The sequence below is a fragment of the Bos javanicus genome, chromosome 22 (genome assembly GCF_032452875.1).
Source record: "Bos javanicus breed banteng chromosome 22, ARS-OSU_banteng_1.0, whole genome shotgun sequence".
NCBI lineage: Eukaryota > Metazoa > Chordata > Mammalia > Artiodactyla > Bovidae > Bos > Bos javanicus.
The window spans coordinates 22,591,823-22,614,612 of record NC_083889.1 but is presented as its reverse complement, the minus strand read 5'-3'; the positions used below and the strand labels follow the sequence as shown (position 1 = coordinate 22,614,612).

Sequence of the window (22,790 nt, the reverse complement as noted above, 5' to 3'; positions counted from 1 at the left end):
GAATACTGCAAAAATAAATTTTTATTGGTAACACCACCTAGTTTGAGGTACTCTGTTATAGCAGCTTAAGAAATTTACACAGATGCTCACTGCCTCATGTAATTCATTTAAATCAGTGGCTCTCAGAATTATGATTTCAGGTTAAATTTCTATAGCATCAGATTGAGTAGATCTGGGGCAAAGTTCAGAAACATGTAATGAATAAATTTCTCTGGTAATTCCAATAATGATGGATTACAGAGAAAATTTTACAAAACACTGATTTAAACCGCCAAGGTGTTTTGTTTTTTCCCTGACTTTTATCAAAAGCCAGGCTCTCTCTCCTGTGCTTTTTCATAAATAATCTGGAGAACAAAAAGCATACATGTGCCTTTGGGTCCATACTAACTCAAAATGGTCAACAAAGATTTTAATGATAAAGCAGTGCTAGCTGAGCTGACATACCATGTCCCAAATTATAGACCAGAGGGAAAAGAGTTAGCCAAATGACTCTCCCACTGAATAGGGGAAATAATGGAAATTCTGATAGACCCTTATTTTGCACTAAAGGGAGCAGGTGTTGCAACAATACAGATGACTTGTGTTGCCAAAAGCTGTCCCTTCTCGTCCTGATGGCTCACTTGGAATGTTTTAGAGTGTCCTCTCACTCACAGACCGCTTGTAGCACAGCCTGCATGAGAGTAGAAGGCTATCAGGGGCTCATCAGAGATTTGTTACTTCCACAAAGCCCTGACTTAGAAGCTCAGAGCGTGGTTGGCCCCAAGTTCCTTGCCTAAAACTAGTCCAACTGACCAGATGCTGAAGAATGTGAGAACCATATTTTAGGTTGAGCTGGTTAAAGCTCAAAACTAACAGCATCAGGATCCAGATTTCAGTACTTAGCAGATCAGTTAATGTGCGTGCATGTGCTCAGTCATGTCCAACTCTTTTTAAAGACGCCATGGACTGCCAGACTCCTCTGGCATTTTCCAGGCAAGAATACTGGAGTGGGTTACCGTTTCCTACTCCAGGGGATCTTCTTGACCCAAGAATCAAACCTATGTCTCTTGCATCTCTTGCATTGTCAGGAGGGTGCTTTACCACCACACAACCTGGGAAGCCCTGCCATTCAAATCAACAGGCAAACCAGTCTTGACGGATCAATTACAGGCTGTAGAGCCTGGGACTGGTCTTAGGCATGTCTGTACTTGGTGTATGTCTTTAGCCCATCATCTAACTCTTCTGAACCTCAGCAGCCCCATCTATAAAACAACGATAATTCCTGCCTCCCAAGGGTTACTTGGAGATTGAATAAAGCAGTGTATGAAAAATTATCTATCAAACATTGGTTAGTATGGGTAGGCAGTCGCACATATTTTATTTGGCCATGGAATACACCATCAGCTGTAGGTGCCTACTTCAGAGAGTGAGCTCAAAAACACCTGCTCAACCCACCGCCACCACTGGCTGTTCCCAAAGAGTCTGTGCTGTGGATAGTAGGTGCATCATGGATCATGGTAGGCCGCTTAGACAGCAGAATCCCTGTACTGTCATCCATTGTGAACAGACATGTGGTGAGTCAATTAATAAAAAAATACAGGTTAAACTGTGAAATCCTTAAAAATGATGCACATATACCTTACATTTATATTGCAATTTAAAGGAACAAATCAGATTCACTTCTAAGCTCTGGATGTAGGGCAAGTTTTGTTGCTGTGGTTGACTTTTAAAACAGTACAGGGATCAGAGTTCATGCCACCTCTCTTGCATAAACAACTCAAACAGTGCATCATCTATTAGGATTTCCAGGCTTACTTTCTATAAAGCAGAGTGAGAAAGTAAAGACCTTTGTGAAACAATCTCAGCGCAGGCTCTTCTAGATTTCATGATTCCCTCCACCCCCAAGGTTTTTCGAGTTGTCTCACCCACATCTAATTCCACAGCACTTTTAGCAACTCAACCTTACTGTTTCCAAAATATTCACTGAGTCAACAACTCTCTTTCTGAACTTATATTAAATCAGTTGTGAAACATTTAATTGAAATATGTAATTACATAACAAACAGAACTGGCATAAATAGATATGGGCAGCAACACAGCTGACTCTTGGCAAGTAGACAACTGCACTGCTGGGAACAGAAGAACCAGGATGAAGCAGAGAGCAGCCCACTAGAAGGGAGCAATCTGCATTCTTCAGGCCTTAGGCAACGTTTTTCAGTAGGAATAGAAAGCTCTGGTAGATCAAATGGGTAGAAGGAGATTGGTTAAGAATTTCTGATACAGCAATCTGTCTAATAGAGAAGCACTAGACTGCCAGCAAAGAGAGTCTCTGAGGCCAACAGAATTGCATGAACCTGACAGAGGCCATGGAGAGCTGCCTTCCTGGGATCTTTTATCAGAGGTTAGGCAGAGAGCTCTGGAGCTCTTTGTAAATTCTGTTTAACCAATGACTTATTTCATTAGATCCCTGGATACTGAGAGATTTGGTCCTTGATGAGGGTTCTGCCATCCTGACCCAGGAAGAAAGAAAGCCCTGAAGCATCCTGAGTATTAGACTGTGAGCACTGGCAGACAGCTGAGCCTCCCTCCCTCTTACTTGCAGCCCCAGAAGGAGTCCCCAGGAGGAAACTCACTTGCATTAGACCGGAGGGCTCGCTCTCAACCCAGGGCCAGACTAGCTCTCTCAGGACAGTTTCTTTAACAAACAAACATCACCAGAATCAATAACAAGAGCTCTTTCTTATGTTCAGTCACAACACTAAGTGCTGTAGATACATTTTCTTACCTAAGCTTTACGATAACCCTATGAGTATACTATTTACCCTGTCTCACAAATAAGAACACTGAGAATCAGGAGAGCAAAAACTTATGAACATACAGCTGGTATATTTAAACCTTAGTCTGTCTTACAATGGGACAAACGTCTTTAATCACATAACAGAACAAGGAAGAAACAAAGGTGTGGTGATTTATTGGAACACATTACTCTTTTAAAAACAACAGTTGTACATTTGTAATTATTTAAGCAGCATCCCTGAAGGCAGAGAGAAGCTTAAATTTCTAAATCTTCAAACTACAGGTGATGCAAAACTACAGAGTGTCCTGGGCAAGACAGGGCTGAACACCATTCTCCTGATGAGGAAATCTGGACTCCTCAGTTTGGAATAATGATGATGACATAGTGGGGGATAAAGGTACATGAAGAGAAGGAAATGTGTGTGTAGGGGGGGTGTTCAATATCAGGCAGGAAAGTAGCCATTCCAATGTATTATATTTGCTTTTCTGCCTGAGAAAGTCTCATTATAAAGTGTTGCCCTAAAACAGCACCTATGAAGCAGGCCAAACCTTTGTCACTAAGTACCTTCATAGCATCTCTCTCACTATGATCAACAGAGTGGACCCTTATCCCTGGAATCACATCAACCACAAGTTAAATGCTTTGGAAAAAAACTTGGTCCTATGCTATTGCCTTCTCCGATTTAAAGAAAACTCCTACATATACTGTATCACTTTCTTTCCCCACTATCCCAGGGAGAATGGGAGAGAAGGTATTAAGTGAGAAGCTCCATTTTCGCAAAGACAAGATTTGCTCAATTTCACAAAGCTACTTACAGATATTAGAACCAGTTGTTTTCCCTAAGTATTCATTTAGTTAGAAATAAGAGAGCACAGGAGGGAAAAAAAAAAAAAAAGACTGACCCCAAATGAATATTTCCTACTGATATTTTCCTAGTTAAAACTAAACTTAAATAATAAAGAGATGACCACATTAACATTTTGAGATGCTTGGTTGAAAGGTACATCACAGAAATTCAAAGTCTAATTTGGCACACTCATTAAATATGTGTTCATTAAACATCTACTACATGCCTGCCAAAGTGCTGCCCATCAGGCACACAGTGGGAAACATGAATGCAAGAGCTCTGCCCACAACCCCCTCACTGTCTGCTCTGCATCGTCCAGCTTGTTCCAACAGACCAAATTCTCTAAGGCAGGTCCACGACTTGCGGTCCATGGCATTGATTAACCTGAAAATAAAGAGAGATCTTTGGTTATCTGTGTATTTACTTTTCTAAGGAAAGGGCTCATAGCTTTTATTCATTTCCCTGATTCTTCACTTTAAAAGTTAACAACCAATAGTAAAAGAACCATGATTGAAATCAAGGAATGAACAAGCAGTTAATATAAGTGGAGGACCACTCTGCTCCTCTCCCTGTCTCTTCATCCCATCGCAATCTCTGGTCACATCTTATTGAGAAATCTCAAGAGCCACTAGAGTGTAACTGTATGATACTTGCCTTGAAATCGCTAAAGTACTACACATAAATACTAGTTAATGCTACGGTCATTATTGCTAAACTTGTAGGTTTCTTCTTCCAACATTTTCCAAAAAAGTCAAATATTTCATGACCACCTACTGTCTTTCAAAGACATTACCTTGCAACGCTGGTCATTTATGAAGTAAGAGAAGAAAAAACTGGCATTCAAGCTACTGCACTGGCCAGTTAAGTTTGATCTGCTTTTCATTTTCTCTTCTTACTTTCTATCCTGCCTTCCTGACTATGTTTCCTTTTGAAGGATACAAAGACAATGCAAAACTTAGGTTTTACAGGATTTTTAAATGGTTATTAATTCTGAATATTTTTAAATGATATTAGTGTATCCTGATGTTAAATGGGACCAAGTGGCTTTATGAATACAATAAATAAAGAAAAATGCATTCCCAAAGAGCTGGGAATAAATACCTATGTTCCAAAACCCTTCTAGGAACTAAGGGAAATTAATGTTTTTCATCATAAGAACCCTGGGCAGGGTTCAGACTGCACAATGGTTGGCTAGATTTATCCTCCTCCTCCATCATTTGTTATACACCATAGTAAAAATCCTCAGAAGAGTTTAAGCAAGCATTGTCAGATAATTGCAGCCTTTAATGGCAGACACCTAAACAACAGCCGCATACACACACAGGCACACACATACACACTGCTTTCTACAGCTTGCATTTCCAGACTGCATTGCCTATAAGATGGCTTATTTTTTAGAGAAATCATACATAATTTGACTAGTTTTGCCTTTTTAAGACAGTGTAGCTGTATTCATTGCAAAAGCATTTGGAAATGGTTCTATTTGTTTCTTCTAGCTCAGCTCAGACAGTATCAGTTCATCTTGTGATTATGATAGAAATAAACACTCCACAGGAATCCTCTATTTTCAAAGTCAGGTAGGTGGGTAATGTCTCCAGGTTTTTCAGGATTCAAAGCAAAGTATAGGGTCGCAAAGATGTGGACATGATTGAGCGACTAAGCACACAGGACATATCTAGAGAAAGTGCTCCTGCCTTGTGCTGCTGTTAAATGGAAAGGAAACACGGTTATTTGGCTTTGCAGAACACAAGCAGCTCCCTTCCTCTGACAGCTCTTACTTGTAACAGTGGCTGGGATATAGGTAAGATCCTCAGGACGTGAAAATCAAATTCTATATAATCCGCTTACAGGGGAAGCAAATTAAAAGCTATTTTTGTGAGTTTTTGAGCCCAATACATGGTCTCCTCTGCAAATGGAATGTGACACTCAATCCATCCCTACCATCGACCCGAGGAATGTAAATCTGTCAGGAAGCTTAAAATTAGCTAACAAGTCCACATGAGCAATAGGCTCCCCTGCCCAAATTTAAAATATTTGCTTAAGTAGGAAACAAAATCCGTTTCCTACTTTTTGTTGATAGCTTTCCTGCAAATCACTTACGCATTCTGGGTTACTGTATTATCTCAAAAACAGCATCATTTTCTGCCTCTCTCTCTCTCAGTCATGAAATATTACAAAGTCAAGTCTAAGCCAAAATCATAAGCCTGTCTGAAAGCAGCTCTGTTGAGATGCTATTATTTTGTTGTTGCTGTTATACCCACCATGGAGGAGGCAGCAGATGAATGCTGTGGCCTTCCTCGTGAGCTCTGGCCTTCTTCATGATGACTGTCTGCCGGTTCACTCTGCTGGCCATATTGCTACAAACCACACTAACCACTTAGAAGCACAAAAGGCAAGTTGGATTATTCAAACCAAGCGGAAATTTAACTGGAGATATTAAAGATTTATTTTATCTTATTTCATTGGGTACATACTGAAAAGCAAATGTTTCTAAGGGTATAGCCTAATGGTTAAAAGTACAAGTTTTGTCATCAAATAGAATTGCTTCAACTCCACCTCTGTCACTAGTTAGCTGTGTGGCCTTCGGGAGGTTAACTACACTTTGCTGTGCACAGTCTTCTATTTTTATATGAGGATAAAAGGTATCTCTCTCATACAGTCATTGTGAGGAATAAAGTACATGATTCTATAACCCCTCCTTCTTGGGTTGTCTTTGGAAATTAGACATTCTCCAGCCTTATCAAAACAGCTTTAACGTCAACAGAGGAATTAATAAAGAATACGTGGTACATATATATACTGGCCTATTACTCAGTCATTAGAAAGAATGAAATAATGCCATGTGCAGCAACATGGATAGACAGAGATTGTCATACTGAGTGAAGTACGTCAGACAGAGAGGCAGAAACATCATAAGAGCCTTTATGTGCAGAATTTAAAAAGAAATGATATAAAGGAATTTATTTACAAAACAGACTCAGGGACTTGGAAAATGAACTTATGGTTGCCAAGGGGTAAGAGTTATAGAATCAGAGAGAAGAAGGAGCAGAGGATAGGAGTAGGAATCAAGGAATCCACTCTGCTGATGGACAGTGTGATGTCAGAGAGGTGCTAGATCCCTCCAGTATTCACACCATATCAAAATCTCTGAGAGGGTCAAGTGCATGGCCAATGTTCTTGTCTCCCCTATTCATCCATGAATCAATATGATGAATCCTTGGATCCTTAAGGTAGCTTGAGTGTCTCTTCCCTACAATCACATGCTTCCCAACACACTGGGCATTTTGTCCTCATTATACAACTGACTTTCAGGGAGCATCATTGGACAGTATCTGCACTTCTTCCTTACAAGGTAGCTGTGAACCATGCAGTCATCTTCAACTGTGAACACATACATGGCTTCAATCGGAGCCCTAGCAAAGGATGTCAGCTGGCATACCTCCCTCCTTGAAACTCACTATTTCCCTAACATTTCTCCACTCCACTCAAAAACAAAAACTAAGTGGGAAAGAGTCGTGTAATCCTTGTTGGAACCCTAGCTTCCTCTAGTCCTAAGGAACAGTCCCCAAGGAGAATCACTTGAGCTGTCCCAGTCTACAGAGATGCCTACATCTTGATGACACAACTCTCCTGCCCTATTCTCAATCAATTCTTGAGCAGTTGGAATGGTGAGTTTGACTTCAACTCACCAGTTCTTGACTTCTTCAGCTGTTAACCACAGCTTTCCGACCCTGGAACCAACTGCTCTGTGTTAGTCTTAGCACATGTCTGCAAACTCCACACCCCAAAGCTTGCTGTAATTCAGCCTTCTCTACTGTCTGAGCCTAGAATACCTATTCAGGTTTCTTCACCTCCCTCATCCCAACTGGAAAAGAGGATGAGATTCTACTCAGCTTCTGCTCTAGACTCCTCAGCTGCAGATAATGGCTTATATGCTCTTACCCAGCCCTGGCACCAATAATCAGTCGAATCTGAAATTTTCACGTCACTGCACTAGGAATCAGAAAATCCAGGGTTTAGTCCTGAATCCATTCTTCTAGGATCTCCACAGTGGCTTCTTGATATGAAGACACTTCCTAAACCTCATTGATGTATTAATTTGCTACGGCTTTTAACAAAGTGCCAGAACTTGGGTGCCTTACAGTGTTCCTTAGTTTATAGATGACTATCTTCTTCCTATGTCTCTTCCCTCTATATGTGTTTGTGTTAAAAATTTCCCCTTGTATAGGACACCAGTCACATTGCAGTAGTGACCCATCCTACTCCAATGTGACCTCATCTTAACTAACGACATCTGCAGTGAATCTATTTTTGAATAAGATCACTTGCTGAGATCCTGTGGTTTAGGGCTTCGATTTGTGAATTGGTGAGGCTGGGGAGGGAACAGGAGAGACATAATTCAACCTATACCAACTGGTGAAACCTGTTTTATCTTCTTGCAAGATTGACATGAGAGAGACTGAATATAAAAGCATTTTGTGAACTGTAAAGTACTACACAAACACAAGGAATTATTAAGACTTAACAATAGTTAATGGAGTTGGTTTTTTGAGAGTTACAGCACATGGCCATCCTACTGATTATTCTGTATACAACAACAGTCAAGAAGTGGCTGCACTACTTCCATGAAAGAAAATTTATTTTTTCTGCAAGTGATGTTTCTTTCTCATTTATTGATTTGCATAAAATGCTGCTTAATGGCTTAAATATTTATATTATATGGACTTAGTAAAAGCTTAATTTCCACAAAATAAAAAGGTACATTATCTCTCATTGCAGACAGTCCTTTTTTCCAAGACATTTACATTTCCTTCCCCACCCTCCTGCCCCCGCCCCCACCAGAACTTATGTAAATGGATGAGTAGCACAGAAACAAAATATAGTCTTTGCAGAGGAAAATTTGACTGGAAAAAGGGCTTGTACTTTGAAACCGAATCTTCACTCATAAGAGTTTCCCCAAAGCATAAGTAGGTAGGGGAAAACTTGAAAATCAAACTACCTGAAATGACAGAGATTTATTATTTCCCCTAAGGAGGAAAGAGAGGGAAAGCTTTCTGATTCTATCTGAGTGCTTATCCTAGATGTTAGTTTTGGCTTCATCTTCTGCCTAGAGAAGGAATGATAATAATCAACCACCATTTTCATAGAGAAGCTACAGAATTTTTTTTACACCTTTGAAAATGTTTTTTTAATTGTACAGTAGATTAGTTCCCTGCAGCTGCTGCAACAAGTTACCACTAAGTTAAAATAACAGAAATTAATTTTCTCACAGTTCTGAAGGCTACAAGACCAAAATCTTAGCAGGTCTATGGTCTCTCTAGGGGCTTTAGAGAAGAATCAGTTCCTTGTCCGTTCCAGCTCTTGGTGTGGGCCCCAGCTTTCCTGTGGTGATATCACTCCAATCTCTGTCTTTGTCTTCACTTTGCCTTATCCTCTGCATGACTGTTTCTTCTCCTCTTCTGTCTAGAATCTCCCTCTTCTCCCTCTTGTAAGGACGCTTGTGATGGCACTCAGGGCCAATAGGAATAATCCAGAATGATGTCCTCCTCTCAAAATCCTTAATATAATCACACTCACAAAAGCCCTTTTTTTCCCAAATAAAGTAACATTCACAGGATCCAAGAACTTGAGGTGGGTATTTTCTAGTGGCAGTGGGGCCACTTTTCATGTATCACACGCAAGTAGAAAAAGAAAAACTGCATCCTATTTTTCAGTTCATTAATTTGCAAGCTTTTCCCAAGAAGCCTCGTGGCTGTGAGACGGAAGAGCAGGAGTTGCAGAGGAAGGTGAACTGTGAGCAATCCTGACCCCATCTCCCCTCCATCAGACCGAACATTTCTGCACTTCTGTTGAAAAATGGCCCCTGTGAGAAATACTATCTCAAAAAAGGATTCAGGGCCTTAAAATCAAGGCTGAAAACCATTGTGATACTGAAAGAGCTTTTCTGGCTACATAAAATTCACATGCAAAAGAATTTTTGTAAACAGAACATGTACTCCATTGTGGGAGAGTCTTCTTCCCTGGTCAGATGGGGAGCCGTGCAATCTATATTCTAAGAGGCACCACAGTGACTTGATTTCCTCACCAGGATTAGGGGTCATACAGATCCAGGTAAGTCAAAGTCTTCATGGGCCTCTTCTTGATCCATTATTTGAAATTTTTGGCAGTAGCGAGAGGGATCTCCAGCACCTGGGAAGAATAAGAGAGGGCTGGGGAGGCCATTTCTGTGATGTGAACATTTCAGGGCACTGCTTCTTAGAGGACTATTGCCATTTGTTTAAAAACATTACAGTTCCCCACAAGGAAAAGTACTGTATGATCCCATTTGTAAATCGGTACTTAAAACAGTCCACATTCATAGAGAGAGAAAGAAGAAAGGTGATTGCCAAGACCAGGGGAAAGGGAAGACTGAAAAGCTCTAGTTTCATAGGCAGAGAATTTCAGTTTTGTAAGATGAAAAGAGTTCTGTGCATCGATGGTGGTGATGCACAACAATATGCCTGTACTTTATGCCACTGAACTGTACACCGATTAATGGTTAAGATGTTCAATTTTATGTTATGTGTATTTTAACACAATATAAAAATTTTTCTTCTGAAGCAAGGTCAGGGACAATGCTGGTGTTCCACTTAGATCCCACTTGATTCCCGTTTAACCTATGTGCATCCTTTTCCTGTAAGATTTGGATTCTAACAAGCAGCGCCCATAGGTTATCTTCGGAGAGCTTCCCTTAGGCTACTGTGAGCCACTCTTCACTCATGAATGCCCAGAAAGTGAGTGGGTGGCTCTTATCCAAATCAAGGGTACTCACTGATGAGGACAACTCTAAGACACAGTTTCTAAGCCAGAGTTCACTTCAGGGTCAGGATGAATGAAGCCTCTGCAAGATGCTGCTTGAGATCTCACTTTTGCCTGACTTCCTCCCATAACAAGTCCCTGTCATACTTGAGAGCCTTTCCTTATGCACTTATGCGCGTGGACACACATATACACACATGAAACAACATTACTGTTTGCATTCTGCCTGAGTCTGAGAGAACAAATTCATGCATCAGGACCAAGCATGTGATTAACTCACTGAAAAGTATAAAGAATTATTCTGTCTTTTAGAATTTGTTGAGATTTTGTTAACGTTCATAAATGTCATCAAGAAGTACGTTAAGAACGCCTTAGGAGTGATACAAAGTGTTAAGGCACTTCAGTGCAGGAGGTAAGTAATTCAGGCTAGAATAACCAAGAATGGCTGCATGGAGGAAGAGACTGGCCCTAGGAAGATAAGAAGGATTTGGTTAAGTGAGGATTGGGGGATGACAGCTCAGAGAGTAGACAATCATGCCAGAAGTGAAGATGGGAAAATAAGAAACGTGTTAGCAGAAGGTCCATTAGAGAAATCATGTTACATGCCATGCTTCCCTAAGCTACTCAGCCCATAGGCATTATGGAAGAAGTCTGAGATCAGAAAGTAGTAGGTTATTGCAATATTGAGACTTAAAGGTGCTAAGCTGGAAGAGAGGGAAAAGCCCGGGGCTAGAATCGGCAGGCCACAGGGGCTAGATGCACAAGTATTTGAAGAGACCAAATTCATAACAGACTTGAAACAAAACGAGATTCTGAGTATGAAAGGGTAATTTTTAAAAAAGAAAAAATCATGCTTCTCCTACAAATATAAAATTCAAATGTTTCAAAGATTTTATTTCATTAAATAATGAGAGAACAAGTAAGATGTAAAAAATGAGTTCAAAAGAGAATTCAAAGAACATATATAGGCTATCAGGAAGGCAGAAATAAAACTGTTAGCAGATGCATCTATGCCACTCCACCAGAAAAAAAAAAAAATTGTACTTCAAAAACAAGAATCATTTGCATTACTATTAGTTGTCAACAATTTACAGATCTATAAAATAGTTTGGTCAAAGACAGTAAAAGACCTAGACCCCTATAAAATCAAATAATCCAAAGGCTAAGAGGGTTAATGCATCATATTCAATTGAAAGGACATCCAGAAATCTTGTGGCCATTTCAAAGCCTTTCAACTTTTCCTGACAGTGATCAAATAAGTTTGAGAAGCACTGAGTTAAACAAAGCTATCAAGTGTCTTGTCTCAGTCTTTAATGGGTAATATACATCTATAAACAACAAAAAGAGAATGTAGTAAAGACTATTTCCCAAATGTATTTGTTCATGAGACCCTTTATCATGGCGCTCTTTTTAAGATATTTTAAAATATCAATATAGAGCTGCTTAGGAAATCTGTACACACGTGCTTTAAGCTCTTGAAGCTAACAGAAGGAAACGGTGGAGGACATCACTTCCTTAGCCTGAGGATCTTCATGGTTTTCAGAGTTTTTTACCCATTCCTGAGTGAGCAAATAGCTCCAACAGGTTTCCTGTAACTTGCCCTTATCTTTTCTTGCACTCCCACCTTCCCATCCTGCCACATGGTACACAACACAGCTTCAAAGTAGCACATGAAGGACGGAAAGGATTAGATCGGAGATGCTGGAGAGAAAGTATGCTTGTCCTTTCCTGCTCCCCATCCCACTTTTATATCGACATCTGTTATTTGTGTCTGGTGTGACTTGGGCTTGATTACAGATGGAGACATTTCTCAAAAGAAAGGAATGGTGGCTGGGTACACCTGCCACATTTCTGTCAGCTTAGCTGTCTATTTTGAGTCTGTAAGAGCACTCACTGAAGAGTGAACAACTGTTCTCATCAGCAGTAAGCTGTTGGGAGTCAAGGATATCTTCTTCTAACCTGGCTGAGAAAATAAAGCTAAAGCACCAAGCCTTCTTTCTGGGCCAAACAGAACTCCAGGGGACAAAGCTTGGCATTTGAAACCAGAAGACTTAAATTCAAGTCCTAAACTTCTCATTCATTAATTGTATAACTTGAGCCCCTCTTGGAGCTTCTATTTTTAGAAGTTTGCTTTATACATCAAAAAGCAACTATGAAAATAACACTGAGTTCAGAGCATTACTGTGAACATCAAACTTGACATTGAGATAACATATATGGAGCACCTACTGTATATCTGGCATATAATAATAACTCAATAAACAGCCCTCCAACTTACTACCTTTACTTAAATACAATAAAACATTGTTATTTAGAGAACAGGCAGATGGTGTGCCACTGTTGATGGTACACAGATGGTTTTCCTTGATATATATATTTATTTTTATACATAATGTGAAAAACAATACTTACCCTTTAAACCCACAGTTTCATAGATAATTTTGTTTAGGAAAAAACTAAAGTATATAAGTTAAAAATAACCAAATCAACTATTAATAAAAAGAAAATATTCAGTTGATAGTATTACAGGTAGAGCATAGGTAGAGTACAGTTGCAAAAGCAGTGAACCAGTAACAGAATTTTGGGAAACACTGATATTATACGTGCTGAGTGGCTCAAAGAAGTCCTAGAAGCCAAAGGTGGAAGCTTCTGGAAGAACACTTCACTACAGAAGAGGTTTCTAAGATACCTGGACAAAAATAGACTGGACCAGATAAGTATTCTGCTCTTAGAGACATTCCAGCGGAGATGAGCAGACTTGTTGGCAGAAATGGCATAGCAGGGATTCACAAGTCGGATGGACGATTAGAACACACACCCATTAAGGCCCTTTGGAACCATATGTGTCTATGATTAGAAGGACTTCTGCTGTGGAAGCCTACAGATCACAAACAAAAAGACTTAATAAAGGACTCCTTGGAAAAGGTAGTCTTCGGTAGTTGAGGGCTTGGAGATTCTCTGTTGTGTCCTGAGGGTCCTGCTGATGCAGTCACTATGGCCTGCCTCCTTCTCTCTCTGCATGCCAATTTCCTGTGAAGGTTCTGCACTTTCTATTCACTGAATGCTTCCTTTGAGAATCAAGTCCAGATCCTCTGCTGCAGCGATTTCCTTTGGGTAAGAACTATGAGAAGGTACAGGGTAATTAAAGCCCACACTTGCAAGCCTGTCTGACTGACTGATGTGTACTCCCCTTTGACTGGGGTCTGATTTGAATAAGAATGCCAGCTGGCAGAGCCAAGAGAAAGCAAAGGCATAAGGAAGTCTCTTTAAATTTTAAAAAGGAAATGTCAGACCAGGACCAGGTTGGCATCTTCAGCCACACTCCTCCACCTTCTTCCCGTAAGACCCCTCACACTCAAGACTGAAGACTTGTATAGCATTCCTGGGAGAGCCTCTACAGGGGGGAAAAAAAAAAAAAATATATATATATATATATACACACACATATATGACCTCCTGACCTAACTATCCATACAAAACACGTTTTATAGATTGTCAGAGTAGACAACTGCCCAAGTGGAATGCTTTCCAGGGAGATAGAAACCCCTCAGATATCCCCTCCTGGCTGAAATCCCTTTAACAGCTAACCACATCTTTATAAAGCAACTGCCTCCAGAGAAAAGAAATGCCATGATTGAAATTCAGGCTAAGGTGGAAATGACCAACGTGATCCTAGACCAGAGAATTTTACATCAGGAGTATTACTGCCACTGATGCTACTACTAAAAGGACATGCCAGGGACTATCCTAAGAAATGCTTCCTTTGCACTGACCCTTTTTGCACCCCTGTCCAAGAGGTACAGGCTTTCATTATTCCCACTTTACAAATGAGGGACTTCAGAACTGGGGAAGATGAGGGCTTGTCCAAGTTCACACACCTAGAGATTCTTAACCCGACCATCTGCCTGTAAATCTATCATTTTAAACTAAGAAAAGTTAACAGATTATTCAGACCAGCCCCTTTCTTTTAAAAATGAGAAACTGAGATGTGAAACTCTAGAATTAATGTGTCCACCAGGGTGCAGCCAGTAAGTGGAAGATCCGAAACCCAAATCTAAGTATTTCAGGAAAATCCAAATTCCAGGTTCTTTCTAATAAGCAGGTGAAATGCGGTGACAGGCAGAGACATCAAGAATTCTGGGTGCCTGAAATTTAGCAGACAGAAAAGAGTGACACTGAGAACAATCAGCCTGTAACACATTGCCTTCACAGTTCTGCCTTGATGGCAGCGCACTGGAGCTGAACCTTTTGAGCCTTTACTGTTACATGGCAGCACCTTTCTAAGAGGAAGCATTGCATTTTGATATCAACGGAGGCACAGGATAGAACTCCAGGCGTGCCACGTTACCCACGGGGCCTCAGATAAAGTACTTCCCCCGCTTGCCTGCAGGGGGAGCAGAGGCTGGCAGAGCGGAGGCCACTGGCCCACAGTCACAGGACCAGGGACCCGTAGAACACAAGTTCATATGTAGGTTTTCTATTTACAGCAATTGGGAAAATAGAATGGAGTAAGTCATCAGAGTTTCAGTTGTTGCTGTTTTGGTTTTTTGTTATTTTTGCTCATTTTTATCTGAGAGGCAGGAGAGGAAGAACAGTGTGCTGGCCTTCTAGAGGCTATGTCCTGGCTGTGCTCTCCCAGAATGGCAGAGCCTTGGGGCCCATCAGCAGTGAGCCTGCCTCCCTGGCCATCCCCAGGCACCTGGTGCCACTCTCCCCACCAGGCCAGCTCTCGTAAGGAGCAGCCTTTCTGACTTCCCATGGGAAAGGCTGCCCCTGCGACCTGGAACAGACCAAAGGGTCACTTGGAGAATGGAACAATTAGCTGCTGGGGTTGAACTGCTGTCATCAGTGACCTGGGCCAAAAAACCCTTCCCCATCCCAATACTTCAGCCTTCAGGAGGGAGGCTGGGCTCGGAGGAGGTCTTAGGCACTTAGAAGCTGACAATCCTACCCATGATGCCAGGTCCACCCAGGTCTTGCTGGCATTTATGGGGGGTGGATTTGCTCTAAGTAAGCAGCTGGGTTGGAGGGATAAATGCCTCTCGGGGCCTAGGGCAGGTCTAGATCCCAGTGCCTCCCTTCTCCACGCCAGGGTCCCCTGTGAGGGACTGTAGCCATTAATTAGACATCCGGATGATGTTTAGGGCCCATGACTTCAATCCCTGTTAGGTTTTTCTGGTTTCTTACTTTTTTGATTGTTTTTAAACAAATCAAACCCTTCTGAAACTGTCTGCAATTGGAGAAGAAACGACTAAAGGAGAGGCAGGTAACTAAATGGCAGAGTTCTGGCTCTGAAATCTTACAAACCTCGGTTTAAATCCCTAGTACCTCTCAACTTGTGTTGCTGCTGGGCCACTTCTCAATCTCTCTCTAAGCCTTGGCTTCCTTATATGTAAAATGAGAATAATAGCACTTCTTATTTGTATTAGAATTGTTTTGATCCTACAAAATAAATGTTAGCTAGTATCATACTGTAATGCAATTCACTATTATTTTGTCTGTATTCCCATGAGTAGTGAATCAGGTATATAAGAATAGAAACCACAGCCTCTCTGCTCACCACTTGATGTAGGCTGAGTTCCCCTAAAAGTCAGCCCCTAGACAAGTATTTGAGAGCAAGTAGTTCATTTGAAGCTAATCCCAGGAAGCATGGGTAGGAAAGTAGGAAAATAGGAAAATAAGGCAAGAATGGGGGAAGGAGCTGATAATGAGAACATGTATCATCTAACCAGGAACTGGCAAGGGCAGCTGAGGTTCCATCTTATTATGAAACTCTAGGAAGTCACACCTCCATGTCACACATCTCAAGGGGTGGGATTGGGGTGCTTATCCACCAACAACCTTTGGATGAAGGGGAGGGCTAAGCAGATGAGGAAACTGGGCTGTTTATGCACTAACACTTGTCCATCACTGAATGAGGGCTTCTCCCAAGAGGCATTAAGTCCCTGGCACTCCCACCTGCTCTGGGCACCGGGTAGAAAACCCTGGGACAGAGAGTTATGGAGCTTCATATGACAGCATCAGCATGGACTGCAGCAGTGGATGGCAGAAAGACACGAGCAGGGCACCAGCAGTCCACAACTCCTCTGTCACCTGGCCTTTGGTACAATGCCAGACACATGAGTGGTGTGTGGTAAATACTGAATACACGAATGGCAGAAATAGACACAGATATTGACAACTGTAACACAAGACAGTAACTGATCAGAATCATAAAAGAGGCAATTAAATTAGCAAGGGAGGTCAAAGGAAGATAAAGTTTATTTTTATCTAGGAGTTATTTGAAGGTAAAAGGAGAACAGGGCGGCAGAGGATGAGATGATCACACAGCATCACTGACTCAATAGACGTGAATTTGAGCAAACTTTGGGAGGTAGTAGAGGGTAGAGGAGCCTGGCATGCTGCAGTCCAAGGTGTCGCAAAGAGTTGGACACAACTGAGCAACTGAACAACAACAACAATAGGAGTTATTAATTTCGAAGAAGAGATAGCAACTGAGTGGGGGTCCTTAAGACTATGTTGGGCAGAATTGTATCCCCCAAGAAATTCATATGTGAAGTCCTAGTGCCCAGTACCTCAGCATGTGATTGGATTTGGTGATAGAGTATTTGAAGAGGTGATTAAGTTAAAATCTAATCTGTCATCAGTCTAATCTATTATGACAGATGTCCTTAGAAGACAAGGAAATTTAACCCCAGACAGTTACAGATGATAAGGCCATGTGAAGACACAGGGAAAAGACAGCCTTCTATAAGCAAAGGAAAGAGGCCTGGAACATATTCTTCCCTCATGAACTTCAGAAGGAGCCAATCTTATTGACACTTTGATCTCAGACTTCTGGCTTCCAACACTGTGAAGATAAAAACATTTCTGTCGTCACACCGCTCAGTTCCTGGTACTTTGTTATAATAGCCCTAGAAAACTATGCAGGATTTGTAGCTGGGATTCTGCAAGGTTGGGTCTCAGCATGGCAGATTGCTTACATATTGTAGAAGCTAAAAACTTTATTCTGTGATGAATTTAGCTGAGTGGCAAGTGGAGGAGAGGGATTCTAACAGAGACAAGTGCAAGCATAACGGCATGGAGAACAGAAAGTGTGACAGCTGCTAGAAACAGCAAGTTCAGTTTGGCTAGAGCCTGCATGTGGCATGGTGTTGGGATGCTAGATCGTGTTCAGAATGAATCAGTACCATGTTAAGGAGTGTTGTTTGGCCCCTAGGTCAAGTTCGACTCTTTGCGATCCTGTGAACTGTAGCCCACCAGGCTCCTTTGTCCACGGAATCCCCCAGGCAAGAATACTGGAGTGGGTTGCCATTTCCTTCTCCAGGGGATCTTCCCAACCCAGGGATCAAACCTGAGTCTCCTGCATTGGCAGGTGGGTTCTTTACCATTGAGACACCAAGGAAGCCCCATTAAGGAGTGTGGACCTCATTAAAGGGTGTTGTAGCAATGATCCCCTGCAACAATTACAGCTTCCTGGATCCCTCTTTTGATTCTGGGCTTGACTAGATAGACATTAGCAAGTGTGGTGCAAGCCAAGTCTTAAGAAACCCTGAGACAGGTGCACTTCAGACAAGCTGTGTCAGGTAAGACTCCTAGACCCACCCACCTACTCACATCTAGATACATGAATGAAGCCATCTTTAGACATTCCAGCCCAATGGAGCCAACCCAGACCAGAAAAACAACCCACCAAACTGCTAAAAGTAATAAATATTGATTGCTTTAGTCCACTAAGTTTTGAATGGTTTACAGTGAAAGCCACTTAATATAATAGGGAAGTCACTGAAGGTTTCTGGAGGTGGCAAGGGGGTATAACTGAAGTTTTATGATTAATCTGGAAATAGTGTGCATGATTTAGAAGGCAACTGTTATAGCTATTCTCTAATAGGATTAGGTAAATCAATCTTTTGCTCCGCCTTCTGTGGATTTCTCTGGCACCAAGACCAAGATGCGGCCAAGCACTGGAAACCTTGATTGTATAATGGATCTGTCATCTAGAGCTACAGTTCACAATGACTGTGAGATCTGCTTTTTTGGACCTAAATTTCTCGAGCAAGAAGCAAATGTCAGAGGTGGAATTCCAAGGTAACAGAGCAATAGAATTATTATCAAATGCCAAAACAAGAGGGAACAAAACAAAATAATGTAAAATTCATAGTGTCTGAACTGCAGGGGAAAAACAGTCTCAGCTGGAGTTTGGGTCAGACTAAAAGAATGGCTTTCACAACTCAGAGACGGAGCACATGTCTGAGCTGACTGTGGCAGGTTCTGACTCTTGTGCTTGGTCCTGACTCTTTCAACCTTGGGAGACAGCCAGCACCACTTGGCATAACTGGAATGTGATGAAGATTTGGGGGATTATTTTTACTTCAGAGCTATGACCAAAGGCTAAGTGAGAAAGGAGATGGGGACTTCCTAAGGACTCTGCCTGCCAATGCTGGAGATGCAAGTTCAATCCCTGGGTTGAAAAGATGCCCTGGTGAAGGAAATTGTAACCCACGCCAGTATTCTTGCCTAGGAAATTCCTTGGACAGAAGAGCCTGGTGGACTAGAGTGTATACAGTTGCAGAGTCTGACATGACTGAGTGACTGAGCACGAGAGAGAAGGTAGAGATCGTTTCCTGATATCAGCCGTCATATTCTTCTCCCTAACTTTTCTGAGAACTTGATGTTGATGTGCTGTGTCATGCAAACAAACTCTACATAGAGACAGGATTCCATAACAGTGCTCTTCATTTTTGAGGACCACCATATTTCCAATCTGGAGAAGGCAATGGCACCCCACTCCAGTACTCTTGCCTGGAAAATCCCATGGACAGAGGAGCCTGGTAGGCTGCAGTCCATGGGGTCGCTAAGAGTTGGACACGACTGAGCGACTTCACTTTCACTTTTCACTTTCATGCATTGAAGAAGGAAATGGCACCCCACTCCAGTGTTCTTGCCTGGAGAATCCCAGGGATGGGGGAGCCTGGTGGGCTGCCGTCTATGGGGTCACACAGAGTCGGACACGACTGAAGTGACTTAGCAGCAGCAGCATATTTCCAATCAATCAGAGTACCCCTCCCAGCAACTTTGTCCTGCAGCACTGGGCTATGTGTTTCTGGTATTCACAAGCAGCCCAACCAAAGCCATGGGAGCAATGTGACTTCCCAGAGGGTCAAAGCAAGCCAGAAGCAGAAGCTAAATCAGAAACCATTCCTTCATAAACCATACCTCCTGTGTGACTTTATCCACAAAGCCAGTTCTACCCCAATTTAGCTATTCATAATTCCCCCAAAGATGAGAATGAGGATAATTCATGAAACTAGAGAAACTGCATGCTTTGTTTTCCACTAAATTCCAGTGTACTCTTTAGCATGTCAAACCACAAGAGACTTCAGCTGAGATACAGAGGAGAGAGACAGTGAAAAATTTGGGTCTAGCTCTGCTAAATTTGTTTCACCATAAAAAAAATCATAATCCACTTTAATTATGATAAAGAACCCAGAAATGATTCTCTTTCTACCCCAATTCCCTCTACACACACATTTTTTAACTTCAAAGGAAGTTGATCCTCTGATTACTGGTAAGCAACATCACTGACGCATGTGTTGAGAGCGTGAGTCTTTGTGTCTCTATGGAACCAATTATCTGCAGGGCTGGAAAATTAAGAAGTTGAATTATGTTTCCGTGGATGCATGTTCAGATGCTAGACATTAGTGCAGAGTTGAGAGCTATAATAATCCTCTCCAGATAAATCCTCATCAAAACACAGGACTTCAACAACCTGCTGTCTTCACTTGCTGAGTATGTAGGGCTTCAGGTTCAGGCCAGTATTATGCACAAGACCTAAATTTAGTGACATTTTCATGAATTTTCTCTAACAGAGTTTCACACACATCTCACACAGATTGTTAAGGGCTGCTGCTGCTGCTGCTAAGTCACTTCAGTCGTGTCCGACTCTGTGCGACCCCATAGATGGCAGCCCACCAGGCTCCCCTGTTCCTGGGATTCTCCAGGCAAGAACACTGGAGTGGGTTGCCATTTCCGTCTCCAATGCATGAAAGTGAAAAGTGAAAGTGAAGTCACTCAGTCATGTCCCACTCTTAGCAACTCCATGAGCTACAGCCTACCAGGCTCCTCCGTCCATGGGATTTTCCAGGCAAGAGTACTGGAGTGGGGTGCCATTGCCTTCTCTGATTTTTAAGGGCATATTTCCTTTAAGTGGGGCTAACTGGTTTCTGAACTTGGCCAGCTGCTCACGTATAGATATTTGATATCATACTCAGCTTTGAGTGAGATTGATGGGTTTTTGAATCTGTGACAAGCAAGCCCCAATTGAAGCAAGTGCTGTGCTGGGCTTAGTCGCTCAGTTGTGTCCGACTCTTTCTGACCCCATGGACTGTAGCCCATCAGGCTCCTCTGTCCATGGGGATTCTCCAGGCAAGAATACTGGAGTGGATAGCCTTTCCCTTCTCCAGGGCATCTTCCCAACCCAGGGATTGAACCCAGGTTTCCTGCATTGCAGGCAGATTCTTTACCAGCTGAGCTATCAGGGAAGCCCCAGATGAAGCATAGTAGAGGGATAACAATAGAGTCTTAGGAGAAAGGAAGCAACAATAGCCCCAAGTTTTATTATTAATATTATAACATTAAATAGTATGGCTAATGTTATAAATAGTAATAGCAGATAATATCTGTTGAGCTCTTAGTAGGTGCCTATGTCCAAATACCAGCTTCATCACTTACTGTTGGTTTGACCTAGAAAACTTACTGTATTAGTTTCCAGAGCTGCTGAACAAAGTATCAAACTGGGTGGATTAAATACAAATTTATCTGATAGTCCTAGAGGCTAGAACTCTGATATCAAGGCGCCTTCAGGGCCGCGATCCATCTGCTGGCTCTAGGGGAGAATCCTTTTTGGCCTCTCCTGGCTGTTGGTGTTTGTTGATGATTCTCGGGATTCTGTGGTCTGTAGATGCATCACTCCAGTCACATGGCTGTCTCCCCTCTGTGTTTGTTGATCTCTGTGTCTAAATTTTCCCTTTTTATAAGGACACTTGTCATACTGAATTAGGGCTCACACTAATGACCTCATTGTAACTTGATTAGCTCTTCAAAGACCCTATTTCCAAATAAGGTCTCATTCTGAGACACTAATAGTTAGGACCTTAACATACGTTTGGCCGCAATTCAAAGGGACACATTTCAACCCATAATAGTTACCTAACCTCCCTTCTACATTCATTTCCCCTTCACAGAATGAGGATGCGATGAGTACTGACCTCCCAGGGCTGCTGAGAGGATGAAATGAGATAATGTATGTAAAGTGTATCTACTATATGCATAATGCCTGGCATATAGCTGGAAGGCAGGAAATGTTAGCTATTATTATCATCAAAGTGGGGATATAGATCCTTAAAGCTCAGTTTGTTTCACTTTGCTTTACAGAGGAGAAGCCCATGCTGATAATATTTTCCTCCAGCTCTAAAGGCCATAATGATTTTTCATAACAGTATGAGTTGATTTTGACATCTCGTATTTTACCAATGTGTTTGCAAAAAAAATTTACTTTTTGTTTGAATAATGCTATCTATTCAAACTATGATAAAATCACTTTGAATAAATACCTTACTCCTGGCAAGTAAATAAACCTTAAAGGTTAAACCTCTAATCAATTTTGAAAAGGTTAGTAAATCTTCTAGATTATCTCTAAAATATGAGAAATAAAGGCTCTAAAATGTAATATTAAGGACTTCCATTCTCCTAACAATGCTGATATAGGTTAAATATGTTGCAGATACTGGGAGACTGCCTCACAACACTGAAAAGAGCATGACTTTTAGATTCAAGTATATCTGTGCTCACCTCATAATGCTACTCCTAATGGCTCTTATGGGACCAGGGGGAAGTTACTGAACATTTTTCATTTCTGATTTCATCATCCATGAAATGAGGATAATAACGTTCTCTCAAAAGTAAGACAGCCTAACCACTGATGGATAATGGATAAACAAAATGTGGTATATACTTATGACGGAATATTATTCAGCGTTTAAAAAGAAGGACATTCTGACACATGCTACAACATGGATGAAAGTTGAGGACATCATATGAAGTGAAATAAGCCAATCACAAAAAGACAAATACTACATGATTCCACTTACATTATTCTATATGGATAATCAAATTCATAAAGACAGAAAGTAGAATGGTGGCTGCCAGAGGTGGGGGGGAGGGGGTTGGGGAGTTATTATTTACTGGGAATAGAGTTTCACTTTTTCAAGATGAAAAGAGTTCTGGAGATGGATGGTGGTGAAGACTACACCACAGTGCGAATATACTTGACGCCACTGAATTGCACTCTAAAAAAATACTTAAGATGGC

At 41.5% G+C, this 22,790-nt stretch overlaps 1 long non-coding RNA gene across 2 annotated transcripts in view; it reads right to left on the bottom strand.

Moving 5' to 3' along the window:
* Nucleotides 1-220: 220 nt before the first annotated feature.
* Nucleotides 221-22,790, bottom strand: part of LOC133235194 (uncharacterized) — a 569,966-nt gene continuing 547,396 nt past the window's right edge. The window contains exons 5-7 of one of the 2 annotated variants that reach the window (XR_009732469.1): nucleotides 13,752-13,815; nucleotides 5,885-5,999; nucleotides 221-4,007 (exon numbers count right to left, since the gene is read on the bottom strand). This is a non-coding gene — a long non-coding RNA (uncharacterized LOC133235194). The remainder of the gene's footprint in view (nucleotides 4,008-5,884; nucleotides 6,000-13,751; nucleotides 13,816-22,790) is intronic. The other variant, XR_009732470.1, reaches the window with a different exon arrangement.